The following is a 24,965-nucleotide window of genomic DNA, read 5'->3' on the forward strand; positions in this document are numbered from 1 at the left end:
GCACAAAACTTAGACATTCTTCTCCTGTATTCAATCATTGAAAAGACAGACTATATGATGCGACTCTTATTACAATGCTTATTGCAGAAATTCAGGACAGGAAACAAAAGTCCAACATAACCACATTTCAGATTTCTTAAATGTAAATTTTAAAGCTTACTGAGAATAGCTTGGCATAAGCATTTTTAGCTGTATATGCATTTACATTACCAGTTCAATTACTTTATGTAGGCATTATGAAAGTGACTAAATCTCAAATATACCATCTGATATAAAATTAGGTTAGTTTCACAGACTTTTAGTATGCTACTAACCAATGGTGATAAAGCTTTGAGACACAGTAACTCAAAAAAAGTCAGCACTCAGGTAAATTCTATGGAGTCCAAAACCCATAAAGTACACTTTTATAGCAACAAATGATGACTTATAATATGATCCAATGATGAAAAGTAGCATTTTTCTAATTATCAGTTTTTTATGTTGCTCTGGATGGCTGAATCAACTTCACGTGCCCTACAACTTAACTTCCCAAATTTAAAAGGACAAAATAGTAAAAGAATAAAGTTGATAGCTGAAATACATGCTTCTCGAGAAGTACTTTACTAAAATGTCATTGTACAACGGAAGGGTGCTTAGCAAATGCTCATGATCATATTTGCACAATCACGAGTTCAATGTAATTTGTTTCATCCACACAGAAGGCATAATTATTTTATTTTCAGGTTATGAAATATTTATTCGTATATTAACATCTTGTATTAAAATCCACATTTCCGTATGAGCTACACGAAATTGATAAGACTGTTATCTTTTCTCCACTCCTGCAAATAGAATCTCAGAGTGGAAGCTTCTTCTATTGACATTTCAAACCCTTTTTAAGTATTCATATTATGACTCTGACATCTATTTGAATGATAATAGTCATGTAAAAAGTTTGAAGGGTACTTTCTTAATTGGCTTACTTAAAACCAATATTTTAACATGGAATTGGATGTTCTTGTTAGATTATGAGAAATCTTTCTTTCATTTCCTGAGGAAAGCACTGCAAAATAGAATGCTGCTCGTGAAAAAATAACACTTTCTTTTTCCTTCGCTTCCTTAATTGACTTATTGACAACATAAATACAAAGAATTAACACTATTAGACTCTTAAATGAAAATAAACAGCAAACACAAATATATACCAAAATATACCATATATATGCAATAAGAGTAATTTATTATTTACTGAAAATTTAGGGAAACATTATGCAATATTATAATATATCAGAAGGACTGAGACAATAGGAATTAACACCCCTGTCTCTAGATTATAATCTGGTTTAATAAGGTACAAAGGGTAACTATTTTTGTTAGACTCACAGCTAAAATTAGAGAGCTCCAACCATGTATAATATGAGTATCTTTTAAGAGTACTTCACTGGAATCTAAAATCCAAACTTGTAAAACATAAGAAAACAAGTATGTAAAATGGATGCCTCTGTTATGTCACAGCACAGAGATTCCATGTAAAATGGATGCCTCTGTTATGTCACAGCACAGATTCCATGTAAAATGGATGCCTCTGTTATGTCACAGCAAGAGATTCCATGTAAAATGGATGCCTCTGTTATGTCACAGCACAGATTCCATGTAAAATAGATGCCTCTGTTATGTCACAGCAAGAGATTCCATGTAAAATGGATGCCTCTGTTATGTCACAGCACAGATTCCATGTAAAATAGATGCCTCTGTTATGTCACAGCAAGAGATTCCATGTAAAATGGATGCCTCTGTTATGTCACAGCACAGAGATTCCATGTAAAATGGACGCCTCTGTTATGTCACAGCAAGAGATTCCATGTAAAATGGACGCCTCTGTTATGTCACAGCACAGATTCCATGTAAAATGGATGCCTCTGTTAGGTCACAGCAAGAGATTCCATGTAAAATGGATGCCTCTGTTATGTCACAGCACAGATTCCATGTAAAATGGATGCCTCTGTTATGTCACAGCACAGAGATTCCAGGTACGCTAGCAGGAAAGGTGGGAAAGTTTTACCTGATAATATGTAAGTCGTAAAGCATGAAGGAGGGGATGAGAACCAAAAGAGAAGCTATTTCTGTCATACCTACAGACTCTAACGGACTAAAGATGACCCACCTGCCATCATCATTGGGCTGAAGCAGTACTACGCAGGATAGATGCACAAAGACCACTAAATATTGAAGAGATGCACAAAGACCTTCTTTCTTCCACTCTATCACATAGAGCCATGCTCAAGGATGTTCGAATTCAGCCTTCTGAGAAACTTTTATCAGAGCAAGCTATCAGCGCTTTGTGAAGAATCATTTTAAAGGTAAGTCTGGTAGCTCTGACATATTACCCACCAAAATTGGTTACATACAAGAAAATATTTTATTCAGTTTATATAAATTTTTATTTATATACACTACACATTACTGTTAGGTGATCAATCTAATTTAATGGAATATTATATTCATTCTGATTTCTACAAATGGTTTCATAAAAATGAATAGATTCTGGATTGGTTTTCCATAACAATAATTTGAGCAGTCTTCTTGTTTAAATAGTTTTTGTTCAAAGTAAATCTTTCTGATTTTAAACAAATATACCACTGTGAACCTCCACTCATCAAAAGAAGCTAAGAAAACATTCCAGCAGTGCTTCCTTTCATCATCAAATCAATGTCTCTGTACTGTTTCTTTAGAATAACTGTTTTGGTAACTATGGCTCTAATTCCTGTCGTTAAGAAGGTCCGAGAAAAAAAAAAAATCATGCACCCGGGGCACTTTAAATTATCTTTGAAGAAATGGGTCATGAAAGTGCGAAGACATAAATAATAATACACTAATAAAATAAAGGAATAAAATATGAGATGCCACAGAGAAAAACCTAGTAAGTTATATAATAAGTGATCCAAATAATAAAGACTATTTTTTTTAAAAGAATATAGGATTAACAAAGAAGCTAGCATGGGTTCTAATTGCTTTGTGATTAACTTGTTATGTGCTTTTGGGCAAATCAATTAACCCTTTTGATTCTCAGTTTATCTAAAAAATCAAACGTAAGAAGTAACGATCATTCCTATTCCAAAACTCATTAAGGTCAATATAGGAGCAAACAATGCTCATTCTTTTTACATCCCAAGCATCATATATCTGCTGCTGAAAGGAAAAAGAGGGGAAGGATTGGATGTACATAGACACAGGGGAGGTGGGTTAGGAAAGAGAAAAGAAAAAAAAGAAAGTTTCCTTTAGTTGGTATTTATGTGCTCTGTGGAGAACCAGCGTTACAGTCTAGTTTAGTAGTTGCCATAAACCGAATGAGAACAAAGAACCAATAAAGCTATGTAGCTATCTTTCTCAAAAATAAGTGATTTTAAAAATGTCAGATTATCTCACTCCTTGGCTTGATATCCTTCAAATGGCTTCCACATCACTTAGATTAAAATTCTAGGTCCCTAACAGAGTTTACAAGGCCTTACATAGAACACATGTCAACCTGTGCTCTTGCCCCTGCCCCACAGCACAGCAATGTTTCACTCTAATCATATCTACCACTCTCTTCCTCACTCTCATTACTACAATCATATTGGCTTCCTTGCTATTCCAAAAAAAAAAAAAAAAAAAACCATTAAGAATGTTTCCATTTTGGGGCCTTTGCACTTGCTGTTCCGTCTTCCAGATACTATATAAATCACTCTCTCATTTCCTTCAGGTCTCTGCTTAAATGACTTCTTTTCAGATAGGCCTTTTCAGAGCACTGTATAAAAAAGCATTCTCCTCAACCTTCTATCACTCTGCTTTACTTTTCTCAAAGTATTTACTATCACCTGACATATATGCTTTTTCATTGTCTGTGTCCCTTGGCTACTGTAAAAGCTTTTTGAGGTTATAAGCTTTATCTATTTTGTTCATCACTTATTTTGCAGTGCCAAGCCAGACTGCTTAAGACAGCATATAGCAGACACTCTGTAAAGTTTTGCTGAGCGAATGAGCTAATGAATACAGTGCTATGGTTTGTATGTTTGTCCCCTCCAAATCTCATGTTGAAATTGGATCCCCATTGTTGGAGGTGGGGCTTGATAGGAGGAGTCTGGGTCATGGGGGACTTGGTGCCACCCTCCCAGTAATGAATGAGTTCTTCCGCTATTAGTTCCCATGATTTAAGAGAATCTGGTACTTCACTCCTCTCACTCGCCATGTTATTTGCTACACATGCTGGCTCCCCATAACTTCCGCTATGAGTGGAAGCAGCTTGAGGCCCTCACCAGAAACAGATGCTGGTGCCATGCTTCTTGTACTGCCTGCAGAATGGTGACCCAAATAAAACTCTTTTCTTTATAAATCACCTAGTCTCAGGTATTCCTTTATAGCAACCCAAATGGCCAAAGACAACAAGGCTGCCCAAAGCTGTTATTCTCAATATCACTAATGAATATTTAAAAAATGTTAAAAACAACACAAACTTCAAATTCTCCAACTCAACTGCAACCCAAAGTACATTAAATTTGAAGAAAAAATTCCCACTTAGAAGGGTTCAGGAAAGGAAATTAAAAGTATAGAGTAGCTGGAATATATTATTTGTTTTACCTCTATTTCCATAATATTATAGTCTATAATTAATTAGGCTCAAGTCACATATCTCTTTAAAGTTTATAGCTATACTAATGTCCCCTGATACTTTCTCTATAACATTCTTGAATTCATAAAGAGTTTAGAAAGATACTTTCTTCCTAATAATAGCAAGCTATTCAACTAAATTGAGATTCTGTAATCATTTGGGAAATCAACATGAAAGAATCTCAGCAGTTCTTCCCTATAGCAGGGTCTAAGTTAAACAAACAATAAGAAGATAGCCTCGCTACTACCTCCATTGCACGGCTGTGTGTTTTTTGTTTGTTTGTTTAATTAGTAAACAAGGACAGTATACTTCCTGGCATCATACACGTAAACAATTTCAGCTCATCTTTCTGAAACTCTCAATCACTGTCAACTATGCCTAGCAATGCTGAAACCAAGTGAACCATGAGTTTCTAGTCTGATGAAGCTATTAGAAAAGCTAAAGAGTAGTTAGTTATGTTTTTTTGTTGTTGTTGTTGCTTGTTTGTTTCAATTTGTTATTTTAAGTAATATAAGTCTGGTACACAGCAAGAAAGGTAATACTTCCACTCCTCCCTGTTCAGAATGCATCTGGAGAACAGTATTCAACTTGAACACTACAGGTATTAATGGTGACACCAACAAACTGGAGAGCAAAGCAGAGAATAGAAACCAGGATAGTGAGACACTACCAATCTGTGGCATGATGACTGCTGAAAGAGCTGGAAACAGGTTGCCTAGAAAGAGAGACCAGTGTGAACACCCACCTCAAATATTTGTTCAGCTGATATGAGAAACTTGGAAGGTATTTATACCATGAGATTCCAGAGGGAGGAAAGAAAGCACTATTAAGCATTCCAAAGAAACAGTTTTCAGCTCAATATATGAAACATTTTCTCAACAAATAAAGCATTCTAAAGCTAAAACTGGCTGTCTCATGAGAAAGCAAGTTCCCTATCTAAATTGTTTAAGAAGAGGCTCAACAACTATTATTTAATACCAATGTTTACAACAGGGTTTCTTAAATAGAAGATTCTGGCTTTGGTAACATTAGAGTCTTTTCCATCTGAAATATCTATGAAAAGTCTTCAAAGGGTAAACGCCAGAGTAAACAAAAAGGTTCTACAAAAGGAAGCCCCGTCAGGCGGAGAAAATGGGCTCTCTTGATTTTGTTCTCCACACAGCTGTGATTGGTCTCTTACATAATAGCTCTTCCATTCTCATCCTATTTCCATTATCTTGGTAGTGGCCTTAAAAACCTCAAGTTCATCAACAACCTCTTATCTCTGAGAACTGAGGCCATCTGTGTCAACATGACTTAGTAGTTTATTCAAGGAAATCTTTGCCTGGCAAAGATAAGACTATAAACCAAAAAAAAAAAAAAAAAAACCAAACCTACTGTTTGCTTCAAGAAATTCTCACAGACCAATTTATTAGAGACAATAGTCCATACACCTGGATAAACAGCTTACTTTAAGGCTCTTGCCTCAGTGTCCAACACACCTAAACTGTTCCATCACAGAATTTGCCTAATCCACATAAGCTGCCTGTCTTAAAAAGCCCACCTTAAACTAGTTTAGCACAGATCCCAAAGCCCTATAAATATCCTTCTTCTACTTCTTCCTTCTGAAACACTGCAAAGTTTTTCTCTCTGCAGTTAAATTCGAATACATTTGGCTTTGCTTTATTAACAGACTGATGACACTGAGGGTAATTCAACATCTCCATGCACCTACTTCTATAATGAACCATCAAACAACCCCCAAACCCAAAACAGCTACTATATCGACTACAAAATTAACTTCCTTCCTGAAACACTATTCTTGTAATATTATTCTATGGCTTAAAAATGTTTAAAGTAAAAAATACACACATACACAGTATTTTACAAATCATCTTCAATTTCAAAAATATGTTAACTAAAACTATCCAGACACGTACGATGTGATTCATTTTATGGGAATTTCAAGCATAGGCAAGGTAATCTATGGTGATAAAAATCGTAACAGTGGCTTCCTATGGGGAATGGCAGATATACATACAAGAGGCCCTGAGGAAATTTTGTGGGGGAATAAAAAGGTTTTATATTGATTATTACAGGGAAATATACACTTATTAAAATAGGCATTTAAGATCTGTGTATTACACTATTTGTACATTTTACTTCTGTAACATTTTTTTAAAGTGCATTTAAGATTTCTAATTCCAGACAAGATGGATGTACTTGTGTTTGTCCCTCTGGTTAAATACTGCCAAACACCCTGGACATCACATATGAAACAAACATAAGAAGATTCTGAAAGGTAGAGAGAAGAAAGCACACAGAATAGGGACCTCTGGACTAGCACAATGATTTTCACTTCACATATCCTGGACTGGATGATAATGGAGAAGTGGGCAACCCAGAAACACCAACAGGCAAAGCTAAAAAAAAAAAAAGCTCCAGCCGTTCTCTCTAGAGAAAGGACCAGAAAAGGAACAACAAACATTCTTTTTCAGACAAACACTGAAAGAGACAACTGTCTCTTTAAACAAACAGTTTCTTAGGTAACTACCCAACACCACTCTTTCTTCAAATCATTCCATGATTTCCTACTGCTCAGATGATTAGGAGCAAATTACCACAAAGCTTTCAAGGTCCTTCATAATCTAGTAACAAATTATCTTTCTAGCCTCATTTCTCAACACTTACAGGCACTAACCACATCAAATTACTCTCTCTTCCCTCAACAAGGCATATGGCCTTTATTCATTCTGTCCTATCTTTCCACTTGTCCATTAACTGAAGAAATTTAATTTTTTTCCTACAATATCCAGCCTAAGGAAAAGGCTCTTTCACTCTTACTTACTCTGTTCACACAGCACTTTGCTTGTATTATGATTATAGCTAGTCTCATATTCTGTCAGAAATTAACTGTAGAATCACCTGCAGCCCTGAATAAATTATGAACTTCACAAATACAGGAATTCAGCCAAGAATACTGTTACATCCCCAGAGCTACACAGACGGAAAAGCACACAGTAGTTATTCATTGAAATGAATTAAATAAATGACTTGAAGTGTGAGTATGTCTGGTGGAAAAGCATGATAAACTTTTTTCTGAGTCAGTGCAACTGGCTTTCTTGACCCAGAGATTATTTGGAGTTGAAATGTATTTGGATTCAGAATTTCATACCCTAAGCTGCTGCTTTCACTGTAATCTTGTCCTGTTTTCAATCTAAGGAACACACACACGACAGGGTATTTAATCCCTACAACTAATAATAGATTCTATTCAAAAGTAGATAATAAAAAGATTACAAAAAGATTCTAATGTTGCAATATTGGAACGCCCTTTCTGCTGACTCAAGCGCTGTTTATAAAAAATGCGCTAGCAAGACATTATATAGAGGCTTTTGCTGATGCCTATATAATTCTTCCTTCTATAGCACTTGTTGAAAGGATAATCACTTGGTCAAAAGAAATCTATTTTAATAGTCCTATTTAACCTCTAAGTGCTTTATAAAACATTGAATTAGACTTTTCCTGTACAATGCCTAAAAAAAGTCCATACTCTTTGCAAAGTGCACTAAATCTAATAAGCAACAAAGTATTCCAATGGCTTTTCACTCGTTATACAACTACCTCATCTTTCAAACTCATATTAGAGGGAAAATGTCATGTGCTATCAGGATATAAAGTTCATTTGAAAATACAACTATTAATTAATAAGGAAATAAGTTTCTGCATATAATCTTTTTCCTAGAGCAAACAGCATTTTTTAAAAGTCACATCAATTAGATCATATTACCATTGTTAATGCTAGGTTTTATGGTAGATTTTGAATACTGACAGCTGGACACTAAAATCCAAGTAGTCTGTTTCACTACCATCAATGAAATAGTACAGAGAGAGCAAGAACAGTGGTGAGAGAGTACAGTCTAAAAGTTTGAAAGTTTCGAGAACTATGGTCAATGAAAGTGCTAGGAGAAAATGACAAACACTTTTTCTAAAATGAGAATCCCTTTAGTAATCACTTAATAACCAGTAAAGAAATATACATTACAATTCACTGAATAGTTGTTACAGTTAAATGATTGCTAGTTATATTTACAGTGTATTTTTTTAAAATTGTTCATTTAAAATAGGCTGAAGATGGTTGTGCATGGTTGGCTCACCCCTGTAATCCCAGCACTTTGGCAGGCCAGTGCTGGAATAGGAGCCCAAGACCAGCCTAGATGACATAGCAAGACCCTGTCTCTACAAAAAATTTTAAAAATTAGTTGGGTGCAGTGGCATGCACCTGTAGTCCCAGCTACGAAGGAGGCTGAGGTGGGAGGATGGCTTGAGCCTAGGATTTTGAAGTTAAAAGTGGGCTGTGATCACGCCACTGAACTCCAGCCTGGGCCACAGGAGGAGACCCTGTCTCAAAAAAAAAAAAAAAAAAAAAAAACGAAGAAAAGAGAATGGTCAATGCTTTCAGAGCTTAATATGTTAACTTATCGATAAGCAAACTGGAGAAAAATAACAATTTCTATTTATAAGCAATAAAAGAGCATAATGAAGATGTATCAAAGTCAAATATGTAAAAAACATTTCATTTTCACCTAGTAATGAGAGAATGGCACAGAAAAAATATCTTAAATATCTAATATTGTCAGATACTCTAATTACCTAATAGCAAATATTTTGAGATATAATAGTATAAACAATTTAGGTGCCGTAGAGATTACCTTGATAACATAATAAAGACATTTCTAAACCATAAATGAGATTTGAGGCAGTCTCATATAAAGGGAAAAGCAATCCTGAGGTTGAAGTTGACTTTATATTTTGAACCGAAAATTATAACTTAAGGATTTAGTAAGTATATAAACTCAAAATCAAGTCTCAGACACAATATATAGTTACCACTTATTTCATAATTGTTTTCATACGTTTAGTGAAAGACATTGTAAAGTCCTAACTTACAGAGTTTTTAACTGACTCTTGCAGAATTTGATACAGAACACAATAATTTACTTTCTTGGCAGAAATAAAATGTTGCTTTTCACAGTAATTGCTTCTTTGGGAGAGAATTACAGCATTTTTGCATTATTAACACAGCAGCTTTGCCAGACATCTATTATAAAATTCATTTTAGGAACAGCGCTTACTTTGAATATTATAAACTTCAACTGTATTTTTTAAGTTTCATTTTAAGGGATAAAATAGAAGAGTACAAGTTATAGTAAAGAAAAGCAATATTTTAAATTGTTTTTAAATTTGTATGGTGTATATTAACTTTGTATTTCAACACACAGTTTGGGGTAAACCAAACTAAATATATTTTGGATAAGTCCAAAACTTTTCAAAGATATTAAACTCTGGTATATTCTGTACAGGTAATTTATTAACTAGACTAAATACTGATATTGTTAGAAGGCTAGAAATAATTTCACAAATAATAATCTTTGCATTATATATAGTAAAGTCTGCTAGTTACTGCATAAATCGAAATAAATGTAAAACAATTTCTCAGGTTATTCCAAAAACAGGCCAACAGAAACAAAATCCTTTACATTTTATAAACACATAGGAAAACACAGGCAGCATTACGACCTAAACAGATAATAAAATGTACATAACCCATTAGGTCTGGTCATTTTATATGCATTTTCTTTGGCTCATTCATTCATTCATTCAACAGGTATGTGCAGCCTTATAGAGATGATGATAAAGATAAAAAAAATTCTGATTCTGTGGTCAAGACATTTGCATTTGAGAAAGTTGTAGCAAGATAGCCAACTAGACCCCCCAGCACTTGGCTGCCTCACAAAGACAGCCAAAATCTATCAACACCTCTGGTATACAGCAAAGGCTGTGCAATGAGGAAAGTTCATAGCCCTAAACACCTATATCAAAAAGTCTGAATGAGCATTAACAGACCATCTAAGGTCGCAGCTCAAGGAACTAGAGAAACGAGAACAAACCAAACCCAAACTCAGCAGAAGAAAGGAAATAACCAAGATCAGAGCAGAACTAAATGAAATTGAAACAAAAACAAATACAAAAGATAAATGAAACAAAAAGCTGGTTCTTTGAAAATATAAATAAAACTGATAGACCATTAGCAAGATTAACCAAAAAAAAAATAAAGACAAAATCCAAACAAGCTCAATAAGAAATGAAAAGGGACATATTACAGCTGACACCACTGAAATACAGAAGATCATTCAAGGCTACTATGAACACCTTTACGTGCCTAAACTAGAAAACCTAGAGAGATGGTTAAAATTCCTGGCAAGACGCAACTCTCCTAGCTTGTTTGATACGCTGAGCAGACCAATAACAAGCAGCAAGACTGAAATGGTAATTTAAAAATTACCAGCAAAAAAAAAGTCCAGGACCAGCTAGATTCACAGCAGAATTCTACTAGACATTCAAAGAAGAATTGGTGCCAATTCTACTGACACTACACCACAAGATAGAGAAAGAAGGAACCCTCCCTAAATCATTCTATGAAGCCAGTATCACCCTAATACCAAAACCAGGAAAAGACATAACCAAAAAAGAAAACTACAGACCGATATCCCTGATGAGCATAGGTGCTAAAATCCTTAACAAGATGCTAGCTAACAGAACCCAACAACATATCAAACATAATCCACCTGAACAGATGATCAAGAGGGTTTCATACCAGGGATGCAGGGATCCAGGCACACAGTGTAAGCTGTGAGTGGGTCTATCATTCTGGGGTCTGGAGGATGGTGGCCCTCTCTCACAGCTCTACGAGGCAGTGTCCCAGTAGGGACTCTGTTTGAGGGCTTTGACCCCACATTTCCCTTCCACATTGCTTGAACAGAGGTTCTTCATGAGTGCCCCACCCCTGCATCAAACTTCTGCTTCGACATCCAGGTGTTTCCATACATCCTCTGAAATCTATGCAGAGGTTCCCAAACCTCAATTCTTGACTGTGTACTCACAGGAACCACATGGAATCTGCCAAGGCCTGGAGCTTGTGCCCTCGGAATCCACATCCCAAGCTGTACCTTGGCCCCTTTTAGTCACAGCTGGAGTGACAAGGATGCAAGGCACCAAGTCCCTAGGCAGCACACAGCATGAGGACCCTGAGCCCAGCCCACAAAACTATTTTTGCCTCCTAGGCCTCTGGGACTGTGATGGGAAAGGCTGCCCTGAAGACCTTTAACATGCCCTGGAGACATTTTCCCCATTGTCTTGGGGATTAACATTCAGCTCCTCAGTACTTATGCAAATTTCCACAGCCAGCTTGAATTTCTCCTCAGAAAATGGGTTTTTATTTTCTATCTCGTTGTCAGGCTACAAATTTTCTGAACTTTTATGCTCTGCTTCCCTTATAAAACTGAATGCATTTAACAGCACCCACCTCACTTCTTGAATGCTTTGCTGCTTAGAAGTGTCTTCCACCACATACCCTAAATCATCTCTCTTGAGTTCAAAGTTCCACAAATCTCTAGGGCAGGGGCAAAACACCACCAGTCTCTTTGCTAAAACATAACAAGAGTCACCTTTGCTCCAGTTCCCGACATGTTCCTCATCTCCATCTGAGACCACCTTAGTCTGGATTTCATCGTTCATATCATTATCAGCGTTTTGATCAAAGCCATTCAACAAGTCTCTAGGGAGTTACAAACTTTCCCACATTATCCTGTCTTCTTCTAAAGCCCCCAAACTTTTCCAGACTCTGCCTGTTACCAAGTTCCAAAGTCAGTTCCACATTTTTGGGTAGCTTTTCAGCATCACCCCACTCCACTGGTACCAATTTACTGTATTAGTCCATTTTTGCACTGCTGATAAAGACACACCCAAGAATGGGAAGAAAAAAGAGGTTTAATGGACTTACAGTTCCAGGTGGCTGGCGAGGCCTCACAATCATGGCAGAGGACAAGGAGGAACAAGTCACGTTTTACATGGATGGTGGCAAGAGAGAGTGAATACAGGGGAACTCCTCTTTATAAAACCATCAGATCTCATAAGACTTATTCACTATCATGAGAACAGCATGATAAAGACCTGGCCCCATGATTCAATTACCTCCCACTGGCTCCCTCCCATGACATGTGGGAACTGTGGGAGTTAAAATTCAAGATGAGCTTTAGGTGGGGACACAACCAAACCATATCAGCGGGTGCTAACTGTATGCCCTCCTGTGCCCAATCTTTCCACTGACACCACCACTGCACTGACACTGGTGGCCTCTCCCCAAACGCTGCGCTGCCACTGCTGCCAGTGTGAATGGAGGGCACATGCCCAAACGATCTCTGCCCCTGCTATGACACTGGCAATGGTGCAAACACATGCTTGGATGCCAGCACACCAGCACACCCAATACCTCAGCTTGGGCAATGAGCATGCACCCTGCCAGGCTGCTGCCGCTGCTGGCATAAGTGAACCAGCTCACATCTCACTGCCACCTTCCTATGAAGCATTTTGGCTGACACCACTCATGGGAGTGTTGTGACCAGCGATCTGGGAACAACTCAACCCCTCCAGTAATCAGGAGGGACCACAGAACAAAGCTAGGGCCTGAAACCAGCCCCCCAGAGTTAAGGCACGCAGCTCGGGAGTCGTGAGCTACGCCGTGGCCCCACAAAATCTGCCAGAAACAAAGCCAGTCAACCATGCCCACCTTATACCATAATCAAGGCCCCAAGGATATCAAAGAGGATAAAAGAACAACGGCCGGGCGCGGTGGCTCACGCTTGTAATCCCAGCACTTTGGGAGGCCGAGGCGGGCGGATCACGATGTCAGGAGATCGAGACCACGGTGAAACCCCGTCTCTACTAAAAATACAAAAAATTAGCCGGGCGTGGTGGCGGGCGCCTGTAGTCCCAGCTACTCGGAGAGGCTGAGGCAGGAGAATGGCGTGAACCCGGGAGGCGGAGCTTGCAGTGAGCCGAGATCGCGCCACTGCACTCCAGCCTGGGTGACAGAGTGAGACTCCATCTCAAAAAAAAAAAAAAAAAAGAACAAAAAACTCAACCAAAGGATGGCAACTTCAAAGATTGAAGGGACATCAGCCCGCGAAGATAAAAACAAACTAGTGCAAGAACTCTGGCAATTCAAAAAGCCAGAGTGTCTTCTTACCTCCAAATGGCCACACTAGCTCCCCAACAATCATTATTTTTTTTTTTTGGATGGAGTTTCCGTCTTGTTGCCCACGGTGGAGTGCAATGGTGTGATCTCAGCTCACTGCAGCCTCCCAGGTTCAAGTGATTTTCCTCCCTCAGCCTCCTGAGTGGCTGGGATTACCAGCGCACGCCACCATGCTTGTCTAATTTTATATTTTTAGTAGAGACAGGGTTTCACCATGTTGGCCAGGCTGGTCTCAAACTCCTGACCTCAGGTGATCTGCCCACCTCATCCTCCCAAAGTGCTAGAATTACAGGCATGAGCCACTGTGCCCAGCCAACATGGTTCTTAACCACGCTAAAATAACAGAAATACAATTCAGAATATGGATAGAAACAAAGATTACCAGGATTCGAGAGAAAGTTGAAACCCAGTCCAAGGATTCTAAGGAATACAATAAAATTATACAAGAGATGAAAAACAAAATGGCTATTTCGACAAAGAACTGAACTGAGCTGATAGAGCTGAAAAAACTCAAAGAATTTCAGAATACAATCGCAAGTATCAACCGCAGAATTGAGCAAGCTGAGGAAGGAATCTCAGAGGTCAAAGACTGGCTCTTTGAAATAACTCATTCAGAAATCAAGAAAAAACAATAAAGAAAAAGCCCAGGACCAGATGGATTCAAAGCCAAATTCTACCAGATGTATAAAGAAGAGCTGGTACGGTAACATTCCCACTGAAACTATTGCAAAAAAAAAAAAGGGGGGGGGGTCTCCTCCCAAACTCATTCTGTGAGGCTAGCATCATCCTGATACCGAAAACTGACAGAGAAACAACAAAACAAGAAAACAGTAGGCCAGTATTTTTTATGAACATAGATCCAAAAATCCTCAACAAAATACTAGCAAACTAAATCCAGCAGTACATCAAAAAGTTAATCCACCATGATCAAGTAGCCTTTATCCCTGGGATGCAATGTTGGTTCAACATACACACATCAGTAAAATGTGATGCATAACATAACTAATAAAACAAACCACATGTGCCACACGTGGTGGCTCACGACTATAATCCCAGCACTTTGGGAAGCGGTGGTGGGTGGATCACTTGAGGCCAAGAGTTCAAGACCAGCCTGGCCAACATGGTGAGACCTTGTCTCTACTAAAAATACAAAAATTAGCCGGGCATGGTGGCAAGCGCCTGTAATCCCAGTTACTTGGGAGGCTGAGGCAAGAGAATCGTTTGAACCCAGGAGGCAGAGGTTGCAAAGAGCCAAGATCACACCACTACACTCCAGCCTAGGCAACAGAGTGAGACTCTGTCTCAAAACAAAAACCAAACAAAAACAAAAACCACCTGATCATCTTCATACAGGAAAAGCTTTCAAAAAAAATTCAATATTCCTTCATGTTAAAAACCCTCAACAAACTAGACACTGAAGGAAGATATTTCAAAAAAGTAAGAGCCCTCTATGAAAAACCCACTGCCAACACCATAGTGAATAGGCAAAGCTGGAAACATTCCCCTTGAAAGGTGGAACAAGATGAAGATGCCTTCTCTTACCACTCCAGTGCAACATGGTAATGTTAAGTCCTAGCCAGAGAAATCCGGCAAGAGAATGAAATAAAAGGCATCGAAATAAAAAGAGAGGAAGTCAAACTATCTATGTTTGCTGACAACTTAACTCTCTACCTAGAAAACCCCACAGTCTCTGTCCAAAAGCTCCTTGATCTGCTAAACAACTTCAGCAAAGTTTTAGGATAGTAAATCAAAGCAGAAAAATCAATAGCATTCCTAGACACCAATAACATCCAAGGTGAAAGCCAAATGAAGAATGAAATCCCATTCACAACTGCCATAAAAAGAATAAAATACTTAAGAATACAGATAACCAAGGAGGTAAAAGATCTCTGAAATATTTCGTAATTATACAATGCTTTTCAAAGAAATTAGAGATGATACAAACAAATGGAAAAACATTCCATGTTCATGATTACGAAGAATCACTATAGTTAAAACGGCCACACTGCCCAAAGCAATCCACAAATTCAGTGATACTTCTATCAAACTACCAAGGACATTCTTCACAGAATTAGGAAAAAACTATTTTAAAGTTCATATGGAACCAAAAAATAGCCTGAATAGCCAAGGCACTCCTAAGCAAAATGGGCAAAGCTGGAAGCATTTGGCATTACCAGACTTCAAACTATACTGCAATGTTACAGTAACCACAATACCATTGTAATGGCACAAATATAGACACAGACCAACGGAACAGAATAAGGAGCACAGAAGTAATGCGGCACACCTACAACTATCTGATCTTTGACAAACCTCACAAAAACAAACAATGGGGAAAGGATTCCCTATTCGGTTAAGTCGTGCTGGGATAACCTGCTAGCCATATGCAGATGATTGAAACTGGATCACTTCCTTACACCGTACATGAAAATCAACTTAAGATGCATGAAATGCTTAAATGTAAAACCAAAACCATAAAACTCCTAGAAGATAACCCAGGAAATACCATTCTGGAGATGGGATTTGGCAAAGATTTCACGATGAAGACACTCAAGGCAACTGCAAGAAAAAGAAAAATTGACAAATGGGACATAATTAAATTAAAGAGTTTCTGCACACCAGAAGAAGTTATCAACAGCATAAACAGACAACTTACAGAATAGGAGAAAGTGGCTGCAAATTATGCATTTGACAAACGTCTAATATTCAGAATTTGTAAGAAACTTAAATAAGCAAAAAAAAAAAAAAAAACTCCCTTTAAAAGTGGGCAAAGGACATGAACCGACACTTTTCAAAAGCAAACATACACGTGGCCCAACGCATAAGAAGAAATGCTCAACATTGTTAATCATTACAGAAATGCAAATCAAAACCACAATGAGATACTACCTCACACCAATCAGAATGGCTATTAAAAAGACATAAAATAATACATTTTGGTGAGACTGTGGAAAAGAAGAAAGTTTATACACTGCTAGTAGGAGTGTAAATTAGTTCTGCCAATGTGGAAGGCAGTCTGGCGATTTCTCAAAGAGCTTAAAACAGAATTAATTACCATTTGACCCAGCAATCCCATTATTGTGTATACACCCCAAAAAATATAAATTGTTCTACCATAAAGACACATAGATGTGTATGTGCATCACAGCACTATTCACAGGAGGAAAGAAATGGAATTAACCTAAATGCCCATCAATGGTAGAACAGATATAGAAAATGTGGCATATATATATATATATATATATATATATATGTATATTTATATATATATACACACACACACCATGGACTATTAAGCAGCCATAAAAAAGAAAGAGATCATGTGCTGTGAAGAAACATGAATGGAGTTGGATGCCATTATCCTAAGAAAACTAACACAGGAACAGAAAACCAAATAGAGCCATGTTCTCACTTATAAGTGGGTGGTAAACACTGAGTACATATAGACACAAAGAACGGAACAACATCTCCCAGTGGCTACCACAGCCACGATTGCCAGGCATGGTGTTGGTGGGTTGGTGTCTGTGTCGTTAAATTGCACGACATGGCTGAGCGAGATCCATTCGGTGTCCCTGCTGGCACCCCTGGGGATCCTGTCCTGGGGAACGGAGTGGCTGGCGCCAGTGAAGAAGACCCAGCTGTGGCCTTCTTGGCACAGCAAGAGAGCAAGACTACGGGTATCAAGAACAACAAGGTCGCCTTCGACATCCTGGATGGTGTCACCCCCAGGCCCCAGCCACAAGGTGAACAGCTGGGAGTCCAGGTGCTGTTGACGGAGTGATGATGGTGACTACTACCAGGAAAGTAATAGTCCAAGAGACAATTATGCAGCTATTTCACAAGTGGATCGATTCCAATCACAGCCTGAAAATATCTGCAGATGGAAAGAAGAGAAAACGGAATGCTTAGAAGCCCTTGCTGCCTATTCTCAGAAGCAAGAAGCAGAGTGGAAAGAAAAAGCGATAAATGAGCTAGCAGAGTGGTGTGCAAAAAAAGACGAGCAGCTACAGAAAAGAAAGGCAAACAACAGGGCAGAAGATTTTGTAAATGACATTGACGAGTCATCCCCCAGCACTGGGTGGCAACAGGTGGCCTGGTTGTGTGACTATAACTCCAAGTCAGCAAGCAGGCCAAAGAGGTCTCCTGCATGCACTCAGTCCTCAACTCCCTCAAGCAGGCGACCCCTGGTGCACTGACAAACCGCTCTTGGAAACACTACATCTGCAGAATCTTAATCCTACCCAGTGAAGTCTTACAAAGTAACTGGATTAATTACGCTGAGTTCTTTTGGACCAAACTTTTTTGTGTTTAGAGCTGATCGTTGTTTGTGATTGCACGTTTCCTTCAACTGTGTCCTCCCTGGCATACAGAGAGGAGAGGTGAAGGAGGAAATGGAAGGGAGGGCAATCTCCTAACATTAGCCTCAACCTGTGCTTTTGTGCGTTATTCTGAGAATAAATTTCTATTTCAAACAAAAACAAAAGACAAAAGACAAAAACAACAGATACTAGGGCATACTTGAGGGTGAGGATCATAAAACTACCCATCGGGTACTATGCTGATTACCTGGCCAATGAAATAATCTGTACATCAAACCCCTGTGACACACAATTTAGCTATATAACAGATCTGCACATGTACCCTTGAACCTAGAAGTTAAAAAAAAAAAGAATACTGAACTGTTAGTTTTTGAATTTTTATTTCAGATAAGGCTACGAAAAACTTACTAAAGTCATAGACTATCATTATATGGAATCAAAACCTAATGATGCTTGATAAATCTGCATTTATCTGAGTTATTGAAATATACATCTTATTTTGAAATTGTAGAGTTATAAATGAGAAATGCTTTTTCAATCCTGAATGTATATAATTATGAATATCTTTAATATAATTGTACTCAACTTTATTGACATGATGAAAATAATATCCTTGGTTTTCTTAAGACCATAGGACTCTTTACAATGTACTACACAATTTTCCTAACAGGAAAAAAATTAAAGAATATGAAAAAGTTAACAGGTAGTTTATCCCTTTCTCTGTGGGAGGACTGATTCTTCTCTTTTTGTTCTTATCCTTTCTCTTCTGATGTAATATTTCTTCTTGATACTCAGAGAATAATTAACTGTATTAGATGAAGTTTGACATATTAAAACACATTCTCATTATACAGTTCTATAATACCTCTGTGCATGTGGTTTTAATTGCAAACAAATGTTGGCAGGGAAAACAATTTTCTTCTGATATACTTAACATTTTGAAAGGCTAAAGATATAATTTGAGTTCCTATTTGCAAAGAAAGATTTATTTATCTATGCAGTATCATTTATTTAGTATCTACCACGTGTGAAGTCTTTTGTCATGAAGTAAGGGTACAAATCACATGGTTCTTCGTTGTAATTAATTGGCAGGATCATAGATAGGCAGCAACAGTTGAAGAGAAGTATAAGAACAGTCTGGGCTGGCAATCAAGATTCAGTCATATGTTAGGATCAAGAATGTATGTAGTTTAAATGGTGACACTAAAAATTCAAACCAGGCGGAAAGAAGGAATGAAGCGGCAACAACAGATGCTAGAGATGGAGTTCTACCAAAGCTAACTAGACAGACACAAATATGAAAAAATAAAAAGGAATATAAAGATTAAGGCAGAGTTTGAAAGACATCAGATGCAGTGTCACAGCCATAAAATGACCATGGTACTGAGGCAAAATTCTAAAACAATTCCAGCCTCAAATATCACACAACTCAATAAGAAGGGAGGCTCTGAAGACTGAGACTTGAGGCAAACCGATATCATATTATGTATCCCCACTAGACAATGAGCTGCATGAGGTATCTGTACCACTAGTGGAAACAGAGTACCTAACAAATATGTTAATCAGATGGAAAACTAAAGGCATAAATAAGAGGGAAGAATCTCAACTCCAAATACTACCACCAAGATTTCTGTATATCCTTAATGTATGTCAATTACTCTTGTCTTGCTGGGTTTTTTTTTTTTTTTTTTTTTGAGGCGGAGTCTCGCTCTGCCGCACAGGCTGGAGTGCAGTGGCATCATCTCGGCTCACTGCAAGCTCCTCCTCCCAGGTTCATGCCATTCTGCTGCCTCAGCCTCCCGAGTACCTGGGACTACAGGCGCCTGCCCCCACGCCCAGCTAATTTTTGTGTATTTTTAGTAGAGACGGGGTTTCACCGTGTTAGCCAGGATGGTCTCGATCTCCTGACCTTATGATCCGCCCGCCTCGGCCTCCCAAAGTGCTGGGATTACAGGCTTGAGCCACCAAGCCCGGCCAGCTGGGTTTTTTTGTTTAAAAATTTCAGGATAATGTTAACATTCTCTTTGCTGGTGGTATGAAGACTGTAATAAAGCTACTGAATGCCCTTTGTAAATATTTCTGTTGAAAACATAATAATTATATTTAATCTAAATCAGTCTACATGATTTTTAACTGTTTAAAAAATGGGATGATAGCACCCTTAATGACTCTCAAAGACCTAGCATGTGCAAAATCCCTGAAGCATGAAAGTGAAGAAAGTTGGATAAAGTATAATATGGCTGCCTAAGAAATAGAAAAAAAAATGCCTCGATGATAAATTTTAGACTAAATCAGTAGGACATTTTGCGATAAAATGTTCTGCATGTGCATGTAGAATATAACACTTAGTTTTACTCACAAGTGCATTATAATGCAGTGAAAATTTTTGGACTATATCTGGGAAACCCATAGCAATCCTCAAGCAGTAGCTAAAATCCAAATCTTGAAAATAACACGTTTGTTCATGGTGGGAGTTATAGCCTAAGCATAAGCTTTACTTCATTAAATGCATATTGTTAAAGATTATTGTTTTTTTAACAACAAAAATTGTTTCTATGTCCTATGTAACCATATGTTTGTGTCGTTTCCCTTTAGCTACACAATCATGACTGCTTATGTGTTGACTTTCATGCTGTTAAGTGGACCATCAGTACTTGACTTGTGCCATTACATAGTATCTTAATAGTGACAAACAAACTTGCAAATCAGCACAGCATCACACCACCTGCACTATTAATTTTCTTTATATTCTCTGTATTCATTTACATTTAAGCTCAATGAAGAAACAGTCAAAATCTTCAGGTTTTCCTAGACATGTTTGATTTCACAATTAATATATGAAAATGTGAGCAGAGTCACCAGCCTTACAAATACCACTAATTTTTCAAAAAAAAAACAAAACTAAGAACTAAATGAATACCCAACAAATACTCCTGTCTTTCATTAAGCTTGTCAGGCCCAATTTGCTCAATGCAGTTGGAAAATTAAGCTATTAAAGATAGAATCAGAATTTCAGAGCTCATGTAGGTCTGTTATATACTGATTCTGTTGACTGCCACAAACTATATGCCATTCTAAACAGTGTTACCCCCAAGTGTACACTGTTGATGTTAAGGTCAATGTGCAATAGAAATAAATAGCTCAGAGGACTGCAGTGAGTACCACTTCTGAAAAATACAATTCAGAACACAAGCCCTGTTGACAGAGCATCAATAATAAACTTTCTGTTAAGGTAAATTATCTATCCATCTGTTTAAGAATTTTTAAAATCTTCAAGTGTCTAACTAGAAACAGCCGGGAACTGTCCACCAAGAGGAATCAAAATATCAAATAAACCATCACACTCTGAATAAAGATTTTGTGAGAAAGCATCAAGTCAGCAGAGAAGAGACAGACACTGTGATTAAAGAGGGAAGAAGCTAGGAAGCCACTCAGAGTCGCCAGGCACTAGGACCGGCCCCCTATACCGAACCAGATCTGAGGAAGCAGTGAGGGAAGGAATTTTGGCACCACACTCCCACCACATACCTCTGGGATCCCAGCTACAGGTTTCCCAAGACCCCCAAAGACCTCTGAACTGGCAGGGAAGCCACCCAGAGAATAGGCAGAAGCACAGCTCAAACTTGCATGCACCCCAAATGTTTCACTATGCAGTGCAGCTAGCAAAATGTGACCATAGGTGTCCACGCCCCAAGGCTTGCCATGCTGTACTGAGTGGCTGTAGCTACTGTTATCTGCTAGGCTGCAAGAGAGCAGGGCCACCATTGCCACAGGACTGGGGTGCATCTGATCCATGTAACCCCGTGGCCCCTCCTAAGCCTGCCTGCCTGAACGATCTTGCAGAAGTGTGCCCACAGCACAGCCTCCATTGCCCCATCTGAGTGTTTTGCTGGAGGCCTAGGAGCAGTCTGCTCTCCTGCAGCATAGCTGCTACTTGACATCCAGGGGCTAGAGAACAAACCCCTGGATCTGATCCCAACTCCCCAGGACTTGACCACACCACCCAGGGATACCAAGCTGAAGATCTGTGGCCTTAGCTTGAGTGGGGAAGCAGCCCTCAATCTCAGAACACAAGAGATGACTGTGGCATGGGCTCATGTGCTGACATCAGAGCTGGGCATCCCTCCTTTCATAAGACCAGTCCGGGACGAATGCAGCCTGACAGCCAGCTGCAGCTTCTTTCCCAGGGAGTCCCAAGGCATCAAATGCCTAGAACAGTGATCTAGGTGCAGAAGGCTTAGGACAAGCTTAGCCGGTTGGGCCTGCTCCTGGTGCAGACACTGGCGGGAGACCCACCAGGTCAGGAGAACTGAAGCCTGTTGGGCTGCCAGGCTGAAAATATACCAGTTGTACACATGGTGCCACTGCCCTGGTAGAGATCCTCTGCCCTTCATCTACTGCATCACCAGAACACCAGTGAACACACTCCACAACTTGCTCTGACTCTGGCAAATACAGAGCAACAGTGGGTTCCCAAGGAGTTGTGACTCTCCTGGACTGCTCTAAGGGAGGCAGAAGCACAGCCCATTAGAGCCTGCCCCCCACCCACCCCCGGGGCAAGGTAAACAATGGAAAGGCACCAGTAGTTGAAAGAGTTACCACCAAATCTCAGAAACCAGACAGGCAGTCATATATCGCCCCTGCCTTCCCTCCCCAGAGCACTACAGTGGATGCAGTGAAATACAAAAGTGGAGAGCAGAACTAAGATCCTATCTGCAAGCCCTTATCTCTTAAGTGTCAGCTAGTGGACTGCACTCTGAATTACACCACCAAACAAAACCACATTGCTTCAACACTCAGAGCCTGTGAAACCCACCACAGGAACCTATTTACAACCAAAGAAACCATACAAAGTCTTGGCCATCTTGAAAGTACTCAGAAACGAAGCCAACTGACTATACACACCATATACCATAGTCAAACCTTCAAGGAAAAAAGAATATAAAAATAAAAAGTGCCAACCAAACAACAGCAAATTCAAAAAGACAAAGAAGCACCAGCTCCTTCTGAGAAGGAATCAGTGCAGGAAGTACAAGAATTGAAAAAGTCAGTGTTTTGTAATGTCCAAAGGATTGCACTAGCTCCCTAACAATCGACCCTAACCAGGATGAAATGTGCGAAATTAAAGATATAAATTCAGAACCTGGATGGCAAAGAAGCTCAATAAGATCCAAGAGGAAGCTAAAATCCAATCCAAGGAAGTCAGAAAAGCAATCCAAAATTTGAAATACAACAAAGATACAGTAAGAAAGAAACAAACTAAACTTCTGGAATTGAGAAATCCACCATAGGAATTTCAAATTACAGTTGGAAGTCTTAACAATAGACTAGATCAAGCAGAAGAAACAATTTCAGAGCCTGAAGATCACTCCTTCAAATCAACCCAGTCAGATAAAAATAAAGAAAAAATATTTTTAACAAATGAACAAAGCCTCTGAGAAATAAGAGATTATGTAAAACAACCAAATCTATGACTCATTGTGCATTCTTAAGAGAAAGCAGAAAACTTGGAAAACATATTTGAGGATATAACCCACAAATATTTCCCCAATGTCCTTAGAGAAATGAATATGCAAATACAAGAAATGCAGAGATTCCCTGCAAGAAACTACACAAGTTGACCATCCCCAAGGCAAATACTCATCAGCCTTTCCAAGGTCAATGCAAAGAAAAATCTTACAGGCAGCTAGAGAAAAGGGTCATATCACCTATGAAGGGAACCTCATCAGGCTAACATAGGTCTTCCTATCAGAAAACATACAAGCCAGTTTACAGTCCCACCAATAGTGTAAAAGTGTTCCTATTTCTCCACATCCTCTCCAGCACCTGTTGTTTCCTGACTTTTTAATGATGGCCATTCTAACTGGTGTGAGATGGTATCTCATTGTGGTTTTGATTTGCATTTCTCTGATGGCCAGGGATGATGAGCATTTTTTCATGTGTTTGTTGGCTGCATAAATGTCTTCTTTTGAGAAGTGTCTGTTCATGTCCTTTGCCCACTTTTTCATGGGGTTGTTTTTTTCTTGTAAATTTGTTTGATTTCATTGTAGATTCTGGATATTAGCCCTTTGTCAGATGAGTAGGTTGCAAAAATTTTCCCCCATTTTGTAGGCTGCCTGTTCACTCTGATGGTAGTTTCTTTTGCTGTGCAAAAGCTCTTTAGTTTAATTAGATCCCATTTGTCAATCTTGGCTTTCGTTGCCATTGCTTTTGGTGTTTTAGACATGAAGTCCTTGCCCACGCCTATGTCCTGAATGGTACTGCCTAGGTTTTCCAACCACTGTGGAAGTCAGTGTGGTGATTCCTCAGGGATCTAGAACTAGAAATACCATTTGACCCAGCAATCCCATTACCGGGTATATTCCCAAAGGACTATAAATCATGCTGCTATAAAGACACATGCACACGTATGTTTATTGCAGCACTATTCACAATAGCAAAGACTTGGAACCAACCCAAATGTCCAACAACGATAGACTGGATTAAGAAAATGTGGCACATACACACCCATGGAATACTATGCAGCCATAAAAAAGGATGAGTTCATGTCCTTTGTAGGGACATGGATGAAACTGGAAACCATCATTCTCAGTAAACTATCGCAAGGACAAAAAACCAAACACCGCATGTTCTCACTCATAGGTGGCAACTGAACAACGAGAACACATGGACACAGGAAGGGGAACATCACACTCCCAGGACTGTTGTGGGGTGGGGGGAGAGGGGAGGGATAGCATTAGGAGATATACCTAATGCTAAATGACGAGTTTATGGGTGCATCACACCAACATGGCACATGCATACATCTGTAACAAACCTGCACATTGTGCACATGTACCCTAAAACTTAAAGTATAGTAATAAAATAAAATAAATAATAATTTAAAAAAAAGAAAACATACAAGCCAGAAGAGAGTGGGGCCTACTCTTAGAATTCCTAAAGA

General features: G+C 38.7%; 1 protein-coding gene and 1 pseudogene across 5 annotated transcripts in view; one reads left to right on the plus strand and one right to left on the minus strand.

The window, feature by feature from the left end:
* TUSC3 (tumor suppressor candidate 3) overlaps positions 1 to 24,965 on the minus strand; it is a 335,383-nt gene that overhangs the window by 57,659 nt on the left and 252,759 nt on the right. The window lies entirely within an intron of this gene.
* On the plus strand, positions 17,225 to 17,899 carry LOC116473789 (clathrin light chain A-like; annotated as a pseudogene).

Source organism: Hylobates moloch, unplaced genomic scaffold (genome assembly GCF_009828535.3).
Source record: "Hylobates moloch isolate HMO894 unplaced genomic scaffold, HMol_V3 SCAFFOLD_8, whole genome shotgun sequence".
NCBI classification, from domain to species: Eukaryota; Metazoa; Chordata; class Mammalia; order Primates; family Hylobatidae; genus Hylobates; species Hylobates moloch.